General features: G+C 34.7%; 1 protein-coding gene across 1 annotated transcript in view; it reads right to left on the reverse strand.

Moving 5' to 3' along the window:
- mov10b.1 (Mov10 RNA helicase b, tandem duplicate 1) overlaps positions 1-23,235 on the reverse strand; it is a 391,861-nt gene that overhangs the window by 109,933 nt on the left and 258,693 nt on the right. The window lies entirely within an intron of this gene.

The raw sequence follows: 23,235 nt of genomic DNA on the forward strand, positions 1-23,235 counted from the left end.
GTGAAAGCACTACAACTGAAATCTATGAGCGCCTTGCACACTTGGCCTGATATGCCAGATTTATTTTTCTCTCTTTCTTTTTGTTTTAAATTAGTCAAAGGACGGTAAAAGTTGGGGATTCACAAAAAAAACAACAACTGTGCTGTAAAATGTTGGTTTATTTTTTGTTGTTTCGTTTTGACGTAAGAATTTTGTTTTGTGAGTGTTGTTTTGTGACAAAGGGTGTGCTGCTTTTAAATAATATTTTAAACTGACTCTGAGCCTATCAGATATTATCATGGCTAATAGCTGAATATTTACATCACATGTTATTGAAAACACAAATCGTGTACTTAACATACATCACGTGCTCATACTGGACAGTATTTTACTCGGACTATTGGTACCGAATATAAAGAACGAATGAAAGAGGCTGGTCAGGGGGACTCAAGAGAACAATATGGAGGACAGCTATGTGGGCTGCTCACTCCACATGGAGCCCTACCAGAGAGGCGCTTGGAAGGGTTTGACGTAATATTAATAATATAAATGAGCATGCACTAAGGACATTAGCTAACAGTTGAGCGAAAATGACATGTTATTGTAAAACTCATCATTGCCTGTGTAAACATGAAGAATGGTGTTAACAGCTGTGGCTGGTAGAGGTGTAAGCTCTCTTTAGCTCTCCTATGCTGTGGTACTTGTTAACTGTTATTATTTTTTCAGCAAAAGTTCATATAAAGACATTAAAAAAGATATAAAGGATCATTTATTTTGCTCACCAACAACAGGCTCGGCTGACAGTTTTCTTTTGGATATATAACAGGATATCACTAGTGTCTCACTAGAAATGACTAGTATCATGTAGGACATGTCTAGTCTCTCACAGGGCATCACTAGTCTCTAACAAATAATTACTAGTCCCACAAGGACACCATTAATCCCTCACTAGTTTCTCACAGAACATAACTTGTATCTGACAGCACGTGACTAGTCTCTCGCAGGACATCAGTACTCTTTTGCAGAGCATTACTAATCTCTCGCAGAATCTTTTACTAGTCTCTGACAGCACATAATTTGTCTCTCACAGGACATGACTAGTCTCTCAGAGCACATCACTAGTCTCTTACGGGACACCGCTACACTTCTCTGAGCACATCACTAGTCTCTGAAAAACTACTTTAGTCTCTCACACTTCAGTCTCACACTGCCCTGTTGTTGGTCTTGATCAGCTCTTTTTCAGTTTCTTCCACACTTCATGACTGTACTCACACTCAGAAATAAAGATACAAAAACTGTCACTGTGATGGTACCTTTTTAAAAGGAACATTTTTGTATCTTACAGGTACACATTGGTACTTTAATACACTTGTTACTTTAAGGTATTATGAGGTACAGTACACATTTAAAATTTATAGCTATTAAAATTTACCCTAAAAGGTATAAATGTGAACCTGGGGTGCGTTTCCCAAACAACAACATAAATTGCAGCTGAACTTTCATAGCACAATGCATTGTTTGGGAAAAGAACGATGTAGTGAGGAGTGTTTCCCAAAACCCCTAGTTTCTCTGTCCCAGATCTATTGCTTAAACCACGCTAGGAATAGCGTAAGAGTAACAGCTTCTTTAGAGAAGAACCCCATCATTTCTTTGTGCAAATTATATTGTTTTACAAAAACATTCATTTAAAATAAAATCCAATATTAGTTTTGGTAAAAACATGCACTCCTTTTCCATATTAACTGAAATATATGTAAATGACAGATATAGGATTTGTGTTTGTTTTACTAATGTTATTGAGAAGTTAAACATTACATATCCTATTCTAAAAGATAATATTACTTACAAAAGCTAACACTATTCTAATATCATTTATAAATCACATAAATAAACAATGAGGCTATTTAGTATAATTATATTTACTTTAATAATAATAATAATATTGATGATGATGATGATGATGATGATGATGATGACGATGATGGTGATTATTATTATTAAATAGGATATTGTTTTATTGTTTTTTTTTTTGAAAAGTCTACTTTTACAATTTGACACATGCAAATCACAGCAGAAAGTTCTTACCCACAGGCCCATGTCATATACAGTACATACTTAATAAATAGCTCACTATAAATTAAAAGAATTAACGTATGCTATGTTTTTGTTTTCACAAGCTGTGGAGACATAACATAAATTCCGCTTTTAAATGGTAGGTCACCTATAGCTTTCGCCATGAGGCTGTGTTCAAAATGATATCAATGTTTTCAAAGTTCACTGCGAAGGGAGCACAAACATGAAGATCGCTAAAACTGAACTGTAAAAATACGTTGAATGTTAGAATTTTCTAAATGAATAGGGCATAGGGGGGATAAGTGGGAATAGAACACAGCCAGGAATGTTTCTAACTACAGCTCTAGAGGTGTAGTTTGAAGTGCTCAAGTTTGCGACTCAGTTTACAAATGTGCGATGGAGCGATGGATTTGGGAAACGGCAAATCAACTAACTATGTTTGTAACGATGGAACTTGCGACCTTAGTTGGCTAATGATGGTTTTGGGAAACGTACCCCTGTACGATACAAAACATACCTTTTGAAATTGTATCGCCCCATTGTCAAGTTTTGTACCTTTATTTCTGAGTGCAGATTCTTAAACATTTTAGACATTTTTTGAAGTTTTTTTTTCCCCAATCTGGTTTAGTTCAGAACTCTGGGCTGGACATTTCATGAATTCAGTGTTTTCATCTTCATGACTGCGTTTTGCTGTGTGATGGACAGAGCTTATTGTTGTGCATTAAAATTGCTGTCTGATTTGAGTTGTGAATGCAGATAAGGGGATGCATGTTGCAGAAGAAGCCTCTGGTTTGCATCATACACAATGGCATCTCTTTATTTAAGTGAAAAGACAGTAAAAATAACAGCGTTTAAATTAAATAAAACATTGGTAAAATTATAAATGTGTACACTGCAATGTTTGATCAATAATGTGAAAAAGTATTAAAACATTTTTGGTACCTTTAAATTGTGATAAATCATGATTTTCAGTACTGATAAAAATAAGAATAGTTGATTTTATTTTATACTTCTTTCTGAAAGATCATGAAACTTTGAAAATTGGAGTAAGGATTTTACGATTTATGTTCAAATAAATGCAGCTTTGATTAGCGTAAAGTGGTAGTTAAAAATGCATAGCTACTTTGGATTGTGAACAGGATAGCTAAGACATTCACCAGCCAAACTTGGTCAAAATCACTGCAGTACGGTATCGGAGAGATCCTTAGATCTTCTACTTAAGTGCTGTTTAATAAAAGGGCCTCCATTTCTACAAAACGTGACCAGTGACCAAGCCGAACTGTCCAATAATGAGCTGATTAGTTTAATGATAGGGCAGAAAGAGCTTTGAACAGTGGGGCTTGTGTCTGCTTGTGATTTCAGAGCCTTTTCAGGACGGATTGTTTTCTAACCAGAGCATATTGTTTTTTACAATCTTTTCTCCTTTATTAGGTACAACTAATGCTGTTTTTACAGTGTTTAGCACAGTAGTGGCATACACTTACCTATTCTTGTTAACTATTTTATAATGTATGGCATTTATTAAAATAAATATGCAATACGTTATCTCATAATTTTTTATCAAGCCTGTTCTGTAAATTGTTGAGGGATCTTTCATATTCAAATATCAGCAAATTCAATGGGAAATTCACTTGAAGGAGCCAAAGATTTTCTCAAATTGTTTTTTCCCCCAATAGAAATAATGCTGTTGAGGTAGACTCACACTACCACATTTCAAAAAATTTTAAGCTGCAAGATATATTTCAACCTAAAGTAAGGCCTCCAAGGATCCAATGCAAATTTCATATTGGACTCAAGATTGTCAAACAAATCTACTGCACTGACCAACAGAAAGTTTGAAAATTACATGTTTGTGTTGAACGTTGACAGTAGATTCAAACTTTTTCTTTTTTTTCAGGATGGTAGCTTTAGGCAGTATATTTACATGCACTTTTTATTTTCGTTGGAAACTTGCAATACACAATGCAAAAATGCTATTAAGGTGTCCTCAAATTTCCCATTCCCATCTCAATCATTTTTTTTTTCAGTAAGATTGATATAGGGCCAAAGGTATTTTATTGTAGATTTCACAATAAAAGTGTTTTATCTTTTATTGCACAATTAATATGTTATCGCTCTCTTTAAAGTTTGATTTTAGCATTCTTTTAAATGTCATGCAAGCGGAGTCATTCCATTATGTTTTATTTATATATATATATATATATATATATATATATATATATATATATATATATATATATATATATATATATATATATATATTTTTTTTTTTTTTTTTTTTTTTTTTTTTTTTTTTGCCAAAGTCACAGTAATAAAACCAACTATTTTGAATAAGAAGACATTTAATAAACAGAAATATAATAGGAGGTACTAGTGTTGAAATGGTGAAATTAAACGGGAAAAAAAGAAGTTATTTTTTAAAAAACAATTAGGTTTAGATATATGATGTATTAGATATAAAGCAAATCTCCAGCAATGTGGTCTGAAAAACTGATCTGGTAATCAATTACATCTCCATGGTTTCTGGCTGTCCTTGATGGTCCTAGCTAAAAGGCACATAACACATTGCGCTAATCATCAGCATTTTTTTAAGAAAATGTTCAACATTCATGCCCAAGTAATTTTCACTCACAATGAGTGTCAACAGTGAGCATGCAAAAGTTCTCCCTGACTTTATATGGCACTTAATGAAATATAGAAATACCTTGGTACAGAAGGTGGCGCTGCTCAAACTGAATCTTCTGACATTTGTTTGTTCCACAGAAGAAGAACTCAGGTCACCCTCATGCTTTTTTCCTTGTGTATTTATCAGGTAAGCTTTTCCACTTTTTCCACGTAAGCTTTTCAATCAAGGTCTTTTTTTCCTTGTGTATTTATTACAGCTTTTCCACTTTCTACCAAACTAGAGGTTTATTTTTTATTATTTCATTGTTATTCCTTATGTTTTGCACATTGGTGTGCACACTCACACTGGTGCTCTCTATCAACTGTCAATCAAGGTCTTCAATTAGTGGAAGATCCACAAAACAACACGTTTTTTGAGGTACTTTTAAGTATGTATAGAGTGAATGCTATGTTAATTAATTCTGATTAGGTACCACTATGTACATTTCTGGAGAGAGCAAAATACATCGCAGGAGATATATTTATTCATTTTCTTTTCGACTTAGTCTCTTTATTACTCCGGGGTCGCCATGGCAAATGAACCGCCAACTTATCCAGCACGTTTTTACATAGTGGATGCCCTTCCAGCTGCAACCCATCTCTGGGTAACATTGACACACACTTATACACTATGGACATTTTTAGCTTACCCAATTCACCTGCACCGCAGGTCTTTGGACTGTGAGGGAAACAGGAGCACCCGAAGGAAACCCACGCGAACGCAGTGAGAACATGTTTTTGAACGCAGTGAGAACAAGTATTTGTTTTTGTGAGTCCACCAAAGGGCGCTGTGTACACTTTTTCAGAACTCAAATTTCTCTTGCGAGTGCCATTTTTGACTGCAGTTCTCACGTAAAATCACGGATCCCCCCACTCTCCTCTTTCCCTAAACCCCACAATCATTTTTTTTAAAGCACTGATTAGCCCGCCCACCACCTTTCTCTAAACCCAACCGCAGTGTTTTGAAAAGCAATCCAGAAAAAGAAAATTCCTCTGATTTTTAGCATGTTTTCAGACTTTACCACATCCTCACCCTCTTATTTACTTGTTTATTTTACCTTTTAGCTTTTGTTTTTGTCCTATTTGCTTTCTGGAACCGATCTTTACTGCACTTGAGCCCCATTGTTGTGGTAAAGCGAACTGGACAAATTGGTAACAGCGGAAAAGGAGTCCATTAGGAGATAAGCAGTCAGCTGGTAGACATTTTATCAAATTCAAAATCAAGTTTGTGTCGAAAGAGAAACACTGTCATAGTGTAAGAGAAGATAATTCTCAATGGTGTGTATATATAAATATTTAATAATATAATATAATATAATATAATATAATATAATATAATATAATATAATATAATATAATAAATATTTATGTCTATATAAATATAGCCGACAATGCTGTGGCGCAGTAGGTAGTGCTGTCAACCAATACGTACCAGACTTTGAATCAGACAGCTTAAAAATATTCAATATAAAATGAATAAGAGTGAGTCTGGGAACTTTCCTTTGCATGATGAACCAGAAACAATAGAGAAGGTTTTATTACTCTGTTCTACATTTGTAAATAAATCATTTCTGAAGAAAAAATAAAAAATGGGCATATAAAACATGTACATGTAAAACTCTGCTGAATATTACATCAAATCAGCCTAAATTTTGTGCTGCAATGACATATTTAAAACAAATGTTTAGCAGGATTTATTTATTTTTTTTATTGATTCTCCCATCCACCCCCCTCCCTCATCCAATCGAGTATTTTCAATTCCATCAATTGTCTACCGTTTGTTTGCTAACCCCCATAAAACTCTAAAAGAAGAAGAAAAATGCCAGTGATAAGCGAGAGAGTCGTTTTTAGCATAAGCTCTATTGTAAAAGATCTGGGTGTTATATTAGACAGCAACATAACTTGTCACAAAAACTGTCTTCTTTCATCTGAGAAATATCGCTAAGTTACGAAGTTTGCCATCCATCTCAGATGCAGAAAAGCTATAGTTCATGCTTTTATGACTTCTAAGCTGGATTACTGTAACGCTCTGTTTGCTGATTTACCAGCATCCTCTATTAATACTCTTCAGTTAGTGTAAAATGCAGCTGCCAGAGTTGCATGGAGAAATGGTCGTGCCCAACTGAGCCTGGTTTCTCTCAAGGTTTTTTTTTCCTTTACTTTTGTCAATTGGTGAAGTTTGTTCCCCACCACTCTTCACACTTGCTTGGTTTGGGACTTTTGGAGATGCGCAGCAATGGATTTGCTCTTCAGTGTTTGGATTTTCAGCAGTGAAATTTAAACCCCACCAAACTAAACTAAACTAAAGTTCAACTCTGAAAACTGGACTGACAGTTTCAACTTACTGGATTTTCTATGTGAAGCTGCTTTGACACAATCTACATTCTAAAAGCGCTATAGAAATAAGAGTTTAATTGAATTAAACATGAATTGTTTGGGTGTGTATGGCCCCTAATTTGTCAGGGCTTGCTTTCAACAATAGAGCGTACTGTTTTGTCAGTTTGTCAGGTTGTAAAATGTCTCAGAATTCACAAACTGCAATCTGGTAATTCTTTGTATTTGTCGATGTCTATTAATAGAATGTGAATTGGCCTTACGATGGTCTGAAAACTGGTCTCTGCACTGTTGACTCGCTTCAAAAGACAGAGGTCACACGCACAAAGTGTATTTAATCCTTTGGATATCCAATTACGCATTGTGTCTAGTACACTTTGACACATAGATAAAGACTGTAGCTTGATTATATTTAAGTTAAGCAGCTGCTTTCTTTACATGTACAGTAGTTTGTGTGTTCTGTTTTGTAAAAGTGAAAACACCAATCTGTCAAGCATCCAGAGTTTCCAAGGGAAGCTAAGTACATAGGGAAGCAGATCTATGAGGCTTCACAGATTGCTTTGAATGAGCTGTGGACCATTATTACTAATCGTTACAGTATGATAATTCAAGCAATTTAACAGTGGCCTTAAACACACTTAATATGACCCTAGAGGACCAGGGCGCTGATAGAGAGATACAGAAACAGAGGGATAGAGAGAGATCAGTGTTGACTGCGGCCTCATGTCACCAGCAAATAAATAGGCAGCATGGTATGTGACTAATGCGACCGATCGGGCCCCGCTGAGCGTTCTGTTTGGGTCTGTCCTAATTCCACTATATGACCCTGATTATGATCCAGGATTCCTACAGTGAAACCTGGTTCAGAGAAGTTGTGTTGCAGATGACTCTCAAAACTTTTTTGGGGTTGGCAGTGTTAGTTCTGAGAAGAGATGCGTTTTGAGGCCAAAAAAAAAAAGATCAAATGTATTTCTGCTGCACTCTGCTGTTCACTTCATCCATCAGAAAATGTCCTGTCAAATGAACCGAAACTCAGGATTTCACAAAATAGCAAAGCAAAGCCTGATGCATAGATTAAAGTCAGTGATAAACAATACCACAGTGTTTTTGGTGGTGTAAAATCTATTAGTGAGATAGATTAAGAAATTGGTAAGGAAAAATACATTGGGGTTGGTCAGAATTAATATCTCTTTATCTTTGTGTGTGACATGGTGGCTCAGTTTTTTGCACTGTCACCTCACAGCAAGAAGGTTTCTGGTTTGAATCCCAGCTGGGTCAGTTGGCATTGTCAAAAAGGATCAAGCATATATCCATGTACAGTAAGTTTCCCTCATACGCTTGATGAAGTAGAACCCACTAACGGTTGTTCCTATGAGGGACCTAGGAAAGGGAAGTTTGTGAGTGTGTTTTAAAAAGTGGAGTGGAATGCAGTCTATGGCTGCGTCCGAAACCGCATACTTCCATACTATATAGTATGCCAAAATCAGTATGAGCGCCGAGTAGTATGTCCGAATTCATAGAATTCGAAAATCAGTATGCGAGAAGTACCCGGATGACTTACTACTTCCGGCGAGATTCCGGAGTGCGCACCCCATGCATGCTGCGCTATCCCATGATGCTCCGCGAGCGAATTTATGAATGGAAGTAAAGCGACGCAACTGACGCAGGTAGGTCACGTGACCATGACAAAATGGCGGATGTAGTACGTCCGAATTCCATTCATACTTTTCACATTCATACTGTATAGAACGTACTTTTCTAACGGCCGAGTTGTACGGTTAAATTCAAATGCAGTACCTACTGAGTAGTAGGCGGTTTCGGACGCAGCCTATATCTTCTCAATGCTTTGATGTATTCTGGCCAATTTTGAAGTCAACAACCCTGACTTCAGGCTACCTGCACAGTTGCCATTGTGCCACCCAGTGGTAAGGAGATTTTCAAAAAAGTATATTTTGGGTTCTAATGGTTTTGGGTTCTAATGGTTAACATTTGTAACTTTGCTTTTGAAGCTGGTGGTACGAGTTACCATGGTACCAATTTGCTCATTTTGGGCATTCAACCATTTGAAATTTGTGGTAAAATTCATTGATGTATTATTATGAAATTTGATATGAATATTTGGCACCTTGGGTGCCAGTGGTTATCACTTTCACCTCATAGCAAGAAGGTCACTGATTTGAATCCTGCTGAGCCAGTTGGCATTTCTGTGTGGAGTTTGCATGTTCTCCCTGTGTTTGCATGTATTTGCTACAGGTGCTTCAGTTTCCCCACAGACCAAAGACATGCGCAATAAGTGACTTGGATAAACTAAATGGGGGATATGCACACAGACTTTTAATAACAATCAGTCAGCTTCAGTTGTCATCCCATACAAAATCGCCACGTTTAAGATCTGATTTCTTTAAAAAACAGCAATCATCACTGCCCGGCTAAGATACGATTTAAAGTGGGTCTCAGACTGAACAAGAAGCACTGCATTAAATTTTATTTTTCCACACCATGTCTTTAAATTATGGAAATTAATTTTACCACAGTATTTTCAAGAGTTTTTGAGCTAGCCTTTAGCTTTAAACGGTCTTTTGTCTCTTTTTACGCTTTAACAACCAAATAAATGCTTAAGTATATGTAACTGAATATATTTGAATTACATTATCGATGCTGTAAAAGCAACCTTATGAAATTGAAAATAGCTTTCTGAGCTTGAACATTAAGCTTTCACTGGAAGTTCTTCATTGGCTGAAAAACACTTGCTGTGCATATAGGCCATTGGCTGTATGTGTATGTGTGTTTGTGTGAATGTGAGAGTGTATAGGTGTTTCCCAGTACTGTGTTGCTGCTGAATGGGCATCTGATGCGTAAAACATATTCTGGAATAGTTGGCAGTTCATTCCACTATGGCGACCTTTGATATATAAGGAACTAAAGGCTGATTTATACTTCTGCGTCAAACACCGGCGTATGCTACGGCGCTGACGCATAGCCCTTTGCCGTGGCCGTCGCCGTCACTGACGTGCACCTCTCAAAAAATGTAACTACACGTCGCAACGACGTGCAGCGTAAGCTCTGTGATTGGTCGGCTTGGTAGCGCTGACGAGTCTGGGCGGGACCGAGAGCCGCGCGAATGGCGCGCGCGATTGTTTACAAGTGTGGAGTCCCGTGAAGGAGCTCCGGATGGAAAGTTTTGTTTTGTGTTTACCTCATAGTTAAAGTTGTTGCACGTCTGCCGGTTCCTGCCTCAAAATGAGCGAGTTTGAGCCACTTGTACATCCCGGAAGTGTTCAGGAAAAGCAAAAAAGCAGAGAAGAAACTCGACACAGAGGAACATTTACACCTCACTGCCCACTAGCGTTTCGGAAGTGTTAATGCAGACCGACAGAGACAGCGCGCAGAAGTATAAATGCACAGCCACGCGCGTTGCCTGCGCCGTGGGTTACGCCGGTCACTTGACGCAGAAGTATAAATCAGGCTTAAGCCGTAGGAAAATGAATGAATGAATTTGGCACCTTGCCCTGTTTCAGGACAGCACCACCATGTGGTCAAAATTATATGATTTTTTTTAAACCTTGTGTCATGATTTCTTGAGTCATGGCCAGAACATTAATATCAGCTGAGCTAAAATCGAAAGAACAGCCTTGAATTTTTGTGAAACTACTTTTTCAACTCCTTCTCATACTATACAACTGGTCTAGTATGTCATCGTCAGTCTATATTAACAGAACTTTGCTTTAATATTACAATCAAGCTTTATCTCACATTGATGTGGTGTAGTATGTGTGACTCACTCACACCACACCACATGATTCATAGCGGAATTCTCAGCATCAGTTCTCCAGTCTTCAGCTTCACATGATCCTTCAGAAATCATTCTAATGTGCTGATTTGCCTTTCAAGAAATACTTTCAAGATCTGCATCTTTATATCTTTGTGGAAATTGAAAATATTATAAAGAACAGCATTTGTTTGAATAAGCGGTTTGTATCGTAAAAGTCTTCATTGATTAGTTGTTCAGCTTGGTCCTTTTATTTATTGGGGAAAGAACTGCCGACTTCAGCAGCAGATGCCCTTACAGCTGTACAATCTCACATTCACTCACATACACTACAGCCAATTTACAGCCAATAAACGCCAATATATATCTACCCTATATATATATATATATATATATATATATATATATATATATATATATATATATATATATATATATATATTTATTTATTTATTTATTTATTGTCAGAAGCTCATGATGTTAAATAATACTTTAAAATCCTTCATATTAATCAATATTCATTTTTCAACTTTATATCAACTTTGACTGTTGGCCTTAACCTAATGTTTATATTTTATTTACAATTTGTTTTGTAATTTTTGTCCAAATATATTTTTTCACATATATTTTTTATATTTTATATTTCTCACATTCAGTGTATAGTGCAAGCAAAGTAAAGAAGATATCTGCAGAAGCTGACTTTCTATTGAAAAGACAATAAAGGAAGACAGAACCCAAAAGCTCATTCCTGTACTCAATACAAGAGAAATGGACAGAGATGAAGGGAATGGGAAAAGGGGGGAATCAAGAGAGGTGAGGAAAGAGAAGAGAAGAGAGGAGTGTTGGGTTTCTGAGTGGCCTGGCGGGCATTTTTATCAGCAAGCCTGATCTTAATCTGAGCAGAAAAGCAGCCTTCTCAGAAACACACACACACACACACGCACACACACACGCATTCATCTTCATTACTTCTCCTGTCACCTTGTGCTTCTCCAGTGAATGCTAGGGTCTGAATGAGACCCAAAAATCTAGTCAGGATGGTGTTAAAGATGCGAGCGCACATACATATGCACTTGCTCCCAGACTAAAAGATATCAGTATCACAGACCCCCCACTCACCATCAGTGACACCAACTCACCATTTGTCCATCTGAGTGCCTGCATGTCATCAGATGTTACCATAGTGTCACTCAGTTCCTCTCTTCCTCCCTCCATACATCATTCTTCATCCTCAGATTGACATCAGGTGAAGATCTTCATCAGGTCAGTAGAATTCATGCAGCTATTCACATCTTTGGTTTTTGTGCATAGACCTGGATATGAGTGGCAATGTTTCCATTTGAAGATGATGCAAATAAAATTCATGCCCAAAACTGAAACATCACATGAAACATTTGCTATTAAAGCACCATTTCCAGAACAATAATGTTCAAAAAAAAAAAAAAAAAAAAAAAAAGGAATTTGCTGTGGTGTAGGAAGTCATAATAAAGTACATGCGCATCAGAAGATTAAGACGAAATGCAATGAATGTGGTGAACACCGTTTTAGATGGTTCTGGAGGTAATAATACCAAACTACTTTAATGACAGACATTGTATAAGGAATTTTAAAATGACCAAAATAACATTTCAGATGTTCTGCAACGTGGTCAGTCTCTAGTTTGCCTATTAATCCCATCCCATTGTGTTTATTTTTGTTATCACATCATCTGTTTTGATGCACTTGCTGGATTTGATTTGATAAATGTGTTTCCATCGTAGTTATGTACATTATTTCTTAAATAACAAGTTTATGCTTCTCTTTTTTCTGTGCATTTTTGCAAAGCATGTGCATGTTGGCATTTTCCTAAAATAGGTGGATGAAAACATGGCTAGTGTGAGTGATACAAATTTCATCATCAGCAAACTATTTTCATGCGGAATCATTTTTCAGAAATTGCACACAGTTTTGCATTAAAGAAGACACAAGATGGCAATACTAAAGCAGTTGTTGTTTCACAGTAAATAAATGAAATATATGAATTAATGATGAATTATCCCGTTTAAGGAAACTAAAATTGCAGCAAGGTGCCGTAACACAGACAAAGTTTCATGTACACATTAACAAAACATTACCACACAACATACAATACATCATTTTTTAGGTGCATTTCCTGGACTTAATGATCTAATGGCCGCCATTATAAAAGAATTTATAATTCTATTTGTCCTGCAAATAAGAACTCTAAAACGTCCTGATGGCAGCAGCTGAAACATAGAGTATAATTGGTGATTTGGGTGCGTAGGATACCCTGAGCTCTCTTTAAAACATAATTATGGTAAATTACCATTGGACCAGTTTGGTTAAAACCGATGATCTTGCCTGCCACCTTCACAAGGCTACTTAACCTGTTCTAATTTGACAAACTCAGATTACCGTACCAAGCTACAATGCAGAAAGATAAAACTGATTCAATAAATTGCTTATACTGTAAAACTGTTTCATTATAGAAATACAAACCCAAAGTTTCCTCAGAAAAAAAACTTTCTTCCAACAGTGTTATCCAAATAGGATATATCACCCAGTGAAGGGCACTTCAGAGTGAATCCAATCATGGCTGCTTAATATTGAAGGGCCTTTCCAAACTAAAGTGCTCAAAACTGGCCACTTGGAAGGGCTCTTTGGAATGAAGTATTTCTAAAGGTACATCTGATTGACACTTTGTTGTCCCATGATCCTTTGCTCTGTGAATTTGTTTGGCTTTGCACACTGTTACATTTAGATGAGGTTTTCCAAATGAAAAACAGTGTGTGACACCAAACAACTTCTCTAAGCAAGGGACCAAAATTAAACTGAGGATTTTCTCCTACACTATAAAAAAGATTCATTACTTACCTTTTTTTTTTTTTCTAAGAGCCTAAGAATAAAGATCTAGGGTGCTGCTTTAAGTCTGACTTGTAAATTTGGGGCAGATTAAACAACTCTAACTTAGTATCTGAGATACGTCATCACTTCAGAGATTGCGACTAATGTTCTGGTCCAGAAAAATAAGCGCAGAGGTACTTCATGTAAAATATAAAAGCAAACTTTTGGGTATGTTTACAGCACAAAATGTGTGGGAGCTCTACCAATATATGCAATTCCACATGGACAGAACCTATATGAGGATATATGTGCAAATATGAAACCTACAGTTTATGTGTACATGTACATATATATATATATATATATATATATATATATATATATATATATATATATATATATATATATATATATATATATATATATATATATATATATATATATATATGTACATACATGTTCACCTATATGTTCATCTATATGTTTACCTATATATTAGCAAAACTTTTAAAATTCATAGCTGCTAGACAACATAAATAAAAACCCATGTAGAAATAAAAATGTTTTATTTACTTAAGAATGATCAAATTGTACAAGAAAAACATATTGTACAAAAAAAAACAAAAAAAAACCATTTTGTTACATTTCCTTCTTTTCTGTCTATGTAAATGTTTTAGGAAAAACGTGTAGACATCAGAGCTTTCCATCTCTTCTCACTTAGGTTCAAATCCATTACATGTCAATTACATGCAATACGAATTTCAAGTGTTGGCACATACATCAGTTTTTTTTTTGCACTTTTTTTGTTAGTTCTTAGTTATTGCCTTGATAATAGAAAATATGAGCTAGGCATGTATGACAGTTGCCAAAGTGCGATATGAGCTATATAGGAGAGGGCTTATTTGTGGATATAAATAAGCAATACAGGAGACCTATATGGCCTGTATATATATGCACCTCGATTTATATATACACCTCAATTTAACATAAACACATGTATGCAGCATATTTTCATATGTGCACATATACTGCATTTACACATATGTGCATATAATATAGGAAAATGGACAATTTTATATATGTCACATATATTAAAAGCCTATATCAAAACCTATATTAAAACACATGTGTTTATATAGGTTATTACCATGTAGGATTTCTGAGTTATTAGCTTTATAGTGCAATATACAGTATATTTTCAATTTTCAATTTTTTTTGTCTGCAGCTATCAAAGTTCAGCCAGCATTTTCTGTCCTTTTTTTTGTTGTTGTTGAAATGCTATGGAATATTCACACCTTGCATGGTAAATGTGCAACTGTAACCTTGTTTCCATCCATATGTGAAGCAAATCTTTTCAAAGTTTGCAAAATAATAATAATAATAATAATAATAATAATAATAATAATAATAATAATTAACTGTTTGCTACGTCAGAGTTTATTCAGTAAATGTGTTTAGATCTTCCACTTTATTTCATCCTTGATATGATAAAAATGCATTTTGCTGCTGCTCAAAAGAGCAAAGTCATGCCATTTAAGAGTAAATTTTTGTTTGAATGGTGGTGATCGTTACCATTTTCACTGCTTACTGTATGTAAAAAGAAGAGTGAAGAGATTGGTATGAGGACTGCTTCATATCAAACCAGAAACATTGAAATAGTTTCCTCTAATGTACTTGGGGGGGGGGGGGGGGTTCACAGATCTGATGCATTTCCTGTAAGTTCCTCTGCACATGTCTTTGGGATTGTGAAATATATGGAGTGGTTGTGTGTGAGAGGAGCAGCGTTATGGTTTTACCTGTGTTTATAAGATTGCAGAGGAAGGCCAGAGGGAGGGAGTGAAAAACAAAACATAGAGTCCATTACGTGGTACTATATAAAAAAAATCGCCCTGAGTCAGCACTCAAGAATGCCTTCAACTGATCTCCCTCTCTTCATCCATCCATCCTGGCATACCGAGAGCTGTCTTTACATCTGTTTAGTAAAAATTCTGCACTCGCTGACCATATGAGTATGATAGGAATTGGAGGCCATCCAGGCCACACTTCAGGGATTTTCCTCATCTCTGATGAATGATGTGCACAGAAATCCTGCTCTTACCCAACATATTTGGGGTGGGTTGTTTTCTAAATTCGATTATTCAACTTTACAAATGTGTTTTTTTCTTTTTATTTATTTTTAGGTATATGTTTTTCATGCATTCCACTTTGACCCTGTAAGGGTGGATTGTTGTAATGCAGAAAAAAAAGGTTGAAACTGTGAAACGATAAGTAGGGGTGAAGCAATACCACTTTTTTACAAACCAATACGAGTATTTTAATTTTGTGTACTGATTATGATACTTCTTAGATTTGGTTTCAATGAAAGTGAATTCATTTGAAAGAAGAAGCAATTAATTTTAGGACCCTATCATACACCCAGCGCAATGTGACATAAGGTGCGACCCAATTGTTGTTTGCTAGTTTCAGCTTGGCGCAAGAGTCGTTTTGACATTTTGCGCCACGCTGTTTAAATAGCAAATGCATTTGTGCTCATATGTGCGCGTTTATAGGCATTCTGGTCCAAAAATGAAGCGTGTTGAGGCACATTGCTGGCGCGTTGCTATGTTGAGAAACTATAATAGATTTTTCAATAGAAAATTGACTTGCGCCAAGCTGAAACTAGCAAACAACAATTGCATCGGGTGTATGATAGGGCCCCTTATCTCTCATTCTCGCTCTGCAAATGCTCTGTTTAACTGTTATTTTGCTAGTGAAAGTTTTTCCACTTACAAAGTCGTCATGTAAATAACAAATGCGCTATGGGGCGACGCAACTGGCTCTTAAAGGGAGTGGAAGATGGGAATCTGATTAATTTATTCTCAAAACACACCTATAACTCATTAAGAAAATAAGCTCAACCCTTTTGGACCATGCGCCATGGCACAAAGCGGATTTTTCTGTCCTTATATTAGCAAAAGTGGATTCTGACTTGCCCTGAATGCGTTTGTGCCCTGCGCTTTGCATTTTGAGCATGGATCGTCAAAATACAGCCCTTAATGCTTTGTCTGTAGCAAGAATGAACTTAAAACTATTTTACAGAAGGATATTCCAACCCAAAAATATACACACTTTGTTGATAACCCTGACATTTTCGATTACAGATTAAGAATGGGCATTTAAGTAGGACTTGACACACTACATAATCAATTGTGTGCAGTTTACATTACCTTATTGAGTCACTCTCTGACTAAGCTATTAATATATTGTACATTTATTAATGCATTAAGACATTGAAGTCATGTAGAACAACAAATCACATCCACATAGTAAAATACATTTTATGTACGATACGAGTATAAGTATGTTAACCAAGTATAGAGCCAATACTGTGAAGGAATACGTCATTCATTTTTTTTCTCAGATTGTTTTCTTTGTTTACAAAATTACAAACCCTGTCATTGTCCTTGTCCAAGGCCATATTAAACCCACAGCTTTAATAAAGTTGTGTTTTGCTAAAAACTGTTATTTGGGAAAAAAAAAATCAGAAATAGCCATTTGTAGGTTGTTATTCACATCAATTGATTAAAAAACATGTTCTGTCAGTCCTGTCACGTTTGCATTAAATTTGACACAAAATGTGTGCAATACACCTTTAAGGCTATGACTTTGAGGAGAAGCTGACTGATTAAGGATGCGTTTTACCATTAAATTGTATTTTTTATGGTGGTTTTTGTATTATTCTTTTGAGGAGGAAAAGTTGAAAGGTCAGGCCATGATCCTTTAGAAATCACTCTAATATGAATTATTATTATTATATATGTTAAAATTATTTTTATTATTATTATTATTATTATTATTACTTGTAATAGTACAAATTAACAATTTAATTTAAAACTACATACATTAAGAAATAAATAAATATTTAATAAACAAGTATTTTTTTTTTTTACATTTAATAAATGCCGCATTGATGAACAGAATAATTTAATTTAAATTAATTAACAAAATAAACAGTAAAAAACAAACTGACCCCAATACTTTGACCAATAGTGTATATTTAATTGGTAAGATGTCTGAAAATAATGCAGAATTAAATTTTTAAAAAATGTTTTTCACTTTTATTTTAGTATTGTTAATCAAACTTTTTGCACCACAATAATTATAGATAACTGTAAAATAAGGTGCTACAATATTTTTTTCCCACTTGCATTTGAATTAAGGGAGTCTTGAGTAGTGAATATATGTGGGATGATTTTGCTTACATTTTAATTTACAGTAAAAACTATTGTCAAAAACTAATGTATATAGTTTATTTCTGCTTTCACTGACATACTGTGAATCTGTACATTTGCTTACCAAAGTCTATCCTGCTGATAATTACCAAATAATAATAATAATAATAATAATAATAATAATAATTACAACAATTATATTACAGTTATTTTTCACTGTGTTTTTTAAAATGACAATAGTAATAAAAAATAATAAATACATACATAAAATCTTTTTAATGTCAATACACCAACAAAAACATTATTACATAATTTTAAATAATTTGGTTTACAGTGTTTAAAAAAATTAACAATTTGATAAACATACTATTAATTCTTTTAATTGTAAAGAAAGAAAGAAAGAAAGAAAGAAAGAAAGAAAGAAAGAAAAAAAGAAAAATGACCACACAAATATACATTATTAAAAAAAGGGTTTAATGTATATTAGCTTGTCTAGTTTTAGTCTTTTCTAATTCAGATATGATATGCATTAAATATATATTGCTAATGTTTTGATCATGTATGAGTGCTGACTCTGCTGGTTAACTGGAGGGTCTCCAGGTCAAATGCATGGGATTCCATGCCTGTGAAAGGTATAGGGCAGAGAGCAGACAGATAGAGGACTGAAGGATCATTCAGGTCTTTGAAGTAGCTTAGTGACTGTGAGTTTAAATGTACTTATGCTTCACAAAATTTCCTTGCTGGGATTATAGGGTCAGGGTCAAAATATTAAAATACAGACACTCAAATACCATCTCTCCTGTTCACTTTGCTGTTTAGGTTGTTTTGACCAGGGGTGATTTTTGCGAATCATCATCGTTAGCCAATCACATTGTGAGTTTTGCAGTTAAAACATTGATGAGCAAATAATTATTTTAATTAGTGAATTTTATGGTGGCCGAGAGAGATTGACATGCTACAATTTAAGAAACATTTACAAAAAATGGCAGCAAATTGAAAAACGATCATCTGTTTGACAGCACACATGAAGCAAATACTCACAATACTAACACATTAAAAAAAAAAACTTTCTGCATTTTCTCACAACACAAATATTTAACAAAAACGTGCTGCATTTTCTTACAAAACAACACAAATGTTTCAAGTGGACCCTAAAATGTGATGGACCAGCCTGATCTCACGAGGAAACGTAAATATTTTACGCTTTGCCAGTTTAGTGGCTAATTTGAACAAATTCGTACAAGTTCAGTCGTATGAAAATGTACGATTTAAAAAGGAGGCGTAGCACCTAACCCCACCCCTAACCAACTGTCATTGGGCGATAAGCAAATCGTACTAAGTTTTATGAATTACATCATACGAATTAGTCACTAAATCAAAAAGTTACGAATTGCCATGAGATTGTGTTGGATGGACCGGTTATTTATGTTATAAATATTTAGGCTAATAAATACTAAAGAGACGGGAATTAGAATATTAAAATTAACAAACAAAAAGTCACCTTTCAAAGATCACCAACAACTTCACTGAGCAATAGTCACAGCGTCCTTCAAGTTTTTGGGTCCACTTAAAACATTTCCGTTGTGTTGCTTTCTTTTTTTCAAATTCTTTTTGTAGCAAAGAATAAGTTATTTTCATTAACTTTAAATTGAAATTACTGAACATAAACATAGGATGTTGAGAAAAATAATTTTAGAAGTAAATTTCACATGGCACTTGATTTTAGCATCTGAAGTCTTTAAATGTAATTTGACACACACATCTGCGATATGAAGTCAGACTTATTAGCCCCCCTGTTTATTTTTTCCCCCAATTTCTGTTTAACGGAGAAAGATTTTTTTTGAATACATTTCTAAACATAATAGCTTTAATCTAATAACTGATTTATTTTATCTTTGCCATGATGACAGTAAATAATATTTGAGTGGATATTTTTCAAGACACTTCTATACAGCTGAAAGTGACATTTAAAGGCTTAACTAGGTTAATTAGTTTTACTAGGCAGATTAGGGTAATTAGGCAAATTATTGTATAACGATGGTTAAAGGAGCTACTAATTTTGACCATAAAATGCTTTATATAAAAAAATGCTTTTATTCTAGTCAAAATAAAACAAATAAGACTTTCTCCAGTAGAAAAATATTATCAGACATACTCTGTAAATTTCCTTGCTCGGTTAAACATCATTTGGAAAATATCAAAAAAAAAAAAAAGAATGAAAAATTAAAAGGGGGCTAATAATTCAACAGTATATTGCAGTACTATTACAATAATATAATGATAACGATAATTTGTTGATATTGTAAAGCCCTAATTTTTTAAACAAACATAAGATGTTGAGAAAAATGCTAATTTTGGAAGAAAATTTTAGTCGGCACTTAGTGGTTTTAGCATCTGAAGTCTCAAATGTAATTTATTACACACATCGATATGTATATCGAAATGTGTATCGATATTATATTGCATATAATATTATCATGATAACGATAATGCTTTGATATTGTGAAGTCCTAATTTTCAATAAAATTAAACATGTTCCAGTGCACTACAACACAACCAAGCCATCAAAAATAGCTGACTGACCACCCGTTTATGTCATGAATCACTGAATGGAACCAGAACTGTTAAACACTTTCAATTCCCATTATACTGCTAACAAACCAACACACAAACAATCACACAGAGACACTTGCGCACTATAACAGCTGAGTTCTTCTCTTTTGCTCCTCGCTTTGTTTGACAATCCTCTCATCCTGGTCTCAGAGCTGACATCATCGAACCCTCCACACCCCCGAGGAGAGTTTGTCCACTGGCAAGGACGCTCCAACCAAAATAAACAGGCATGCCAGGGACACCTTAACGGCGCTCCCTCTCACAGCACTTCACTTTGGCTCTCAAATCACATTTCTCAAAAGTGTTTAAACTGTAGGGGTTTACTCAGCCATAAACAGACTCCTAATGTGTTTACATAGCCATATATTCTGCCCATCTACAGCTGTTGGAGAGAGGGAGAGAAAGAGAGAGATGGCATGTGAGGGGGAGAAAGAGACAGAGAGAGTGTGGCGGATGAGTGACAGAGATGGAGATTTAAACACCTGCGTGTTTTGGACACAGGTGAGGAGATTTGATTTTACGTCTGTAAAGGCGATGTTTTCCATAAATATCGAAACTGAGAGAAATAAAGAGAGAGAGAGGGAAGTTAGTGGGTGTTTGAAAATCTCAGTAAACATTTCAATAAACACATTCCCACTCGACTAGACCAAACATCACAAAAACATCAAGACATCTCGCTGTCAGTAATCATTCACACTATAGCTTTTTTTAAATCTCTTGATGCTCACAAGAAGTTCAAATCTTTTACATCATAGAGCTGTTTTTCAGAGAGGTCAATGTCATTAAATGGAGGGCAATTACGCTGTAAGAAATGCTGAAGGACAATTTAAAGGAATTAAATTATATTATTAGTGTTAACAATTAAAGTGGATTGAACATAGCACAATTAAGTTGTGACAAAACAAATACAACAATTATGATGTTTCAGCTCATTTTAAGTAAGTAGTTTGAACAAACATCAAAAGTCTTTTTTTCATTGTAGTAGGTCCACACAAGCAGGGATTTTTCTACGAGGTTTAGTTGTTCGTCCAACACAATTTCATGGCAATTTTTTGATTTAGTGGTTAATTCGTATGAATCTCATTAAAATAAAATTTTAGTATGATTTGCTTATCCCCCAATGACAGTTATGTTTAGGGGTGGGGTTGGGTGCCACACCTCCTTTGAAAAATCATAAAATAGGCTGAATTCCGCAGATTTCTGCAATTTTCTTTGCCCATAGTTGAGTCTATGTATATACTTGTGTAAATGTGTGTAAAATTATATTTATTCTGTTTTTAAAATTAATTTCACAAATTTTATTGTAATATAAATATTAATATGAAAATTTGCAAAGTAATTTTTTTTGTCTTTCAGTAGATATATTAAATGAGAGACTTGCTTTGTTTACCAAATAACTGGATCTAATTGTATTTGCATTGTAGACATTAAATAAAAGTTAAAAATCACTATTGTTTTTTATTTTGTGTATTAAGTTTTTAGTTATGATACTCCTAAATTCATACCGCATAAATCCAAAGATTTTTTTTACAAAATTCTCCGCAGAAAGAGCAAAACATGACTTGTGGGTCCTTTGAACTTATATTATGTTAAACTGGCTTAAAACAGCTTGTGAAACTTATAAAGTTAAGTTAGAACATGATTAACTTAGTTTAATAAGTTACACTGAACTAAAATCATATGCTGTCATGACTAATTGATTATATAGTTTTTAGTGTATGAATTAGCCACTAAACTGACAAAACGTAAAATAGTATACGTTTCCTTGTGACATCAGGAAAGTTCATCCACACAAAAACTCGACACTTTGAAAACTCTGTCCAAGATGAAACTTTTGCAATTATCAGAAACATTGTGGTCAAGTTTTTGTCCCAGGATGTCAGTTCATGAGCTGCTTTATTCTTTCTGATTTGACAACATGACTTTATTTTGTCTTTTCTCTGCACCTGTTGATTTGGCATGCTCTTGACTCTAAAAGTCAATTTATAAAAAATACCTGTGTACTTGTGGACATGGCCTAATTCATTTCAGATCTCACATTGTGCTCACATTCACCAGTACAAGTTTTTTTCCAAGTCCCAGAAAAAAAAAAATTAAATCTCACTGATTGATTGAAGACCGAGTCAACAATTGACTCATTTGCTTTTGTTATTTATTTTCCTTCAAGATTGAAGAAAAAAAAATATAAGGCAAAGTTTATATTTGAAATACCAGAGGATGTAGTAAGGTCTCTTGAGGTATGAAAGTGCAAACGCTAAAGTAACAAGAAACTTGTTTTTCTGTTTGTTTCTCTGAAATGTTGACTTTCTCTTTGATTCATTCATGTACGATTTCCTCAGGGCTTTGAGAGAAAGAGATTTAATTGTTTTTTTCTTGCTCTGTTTCACTTATTCAGCAACCAGCACTTCCAGTATTTACAACATATATTGCATAAGAAAGAAACAGTGTGAGAGAAAATCACATTTGCTGTTCAAAGGCTAAAAGATGATCTTTTAAGCATTAAATCAATAAATGTCAAGAAAGATTTATTTATTTCCCATTAAATATCCCCAATTATAATTTACAAAAAACACTTTGCATAAGAAGTTTGTTACCACGACTGGGGTGGAGTGACAGCAGACAACAGGAGGTAAGATCCAATATGCAGGTTTATTCAATGTCAGGCAAGCAATGGTCAAATCAGGTGCAAACGGGTATGTATAGACAGTCCAGAATTGTAGTCGATATAAACAGGCAAAAGGTCGAAAG

The sequence above is a fragment of the Danio rerio genome, chromosome 8 (assembly GCF_049306965.1).
Source record: "Danio rerio strain Tuebingen ecotype United States chromosome 8, GRCz12tu, whole genome shotgun sequence".
Classification (NCBI taxonomy): Eukaryota; Metazoa; Chordata; class Actinopteri; order Cypriniformes; family Danionidae; genus Danio; species Danio rerio.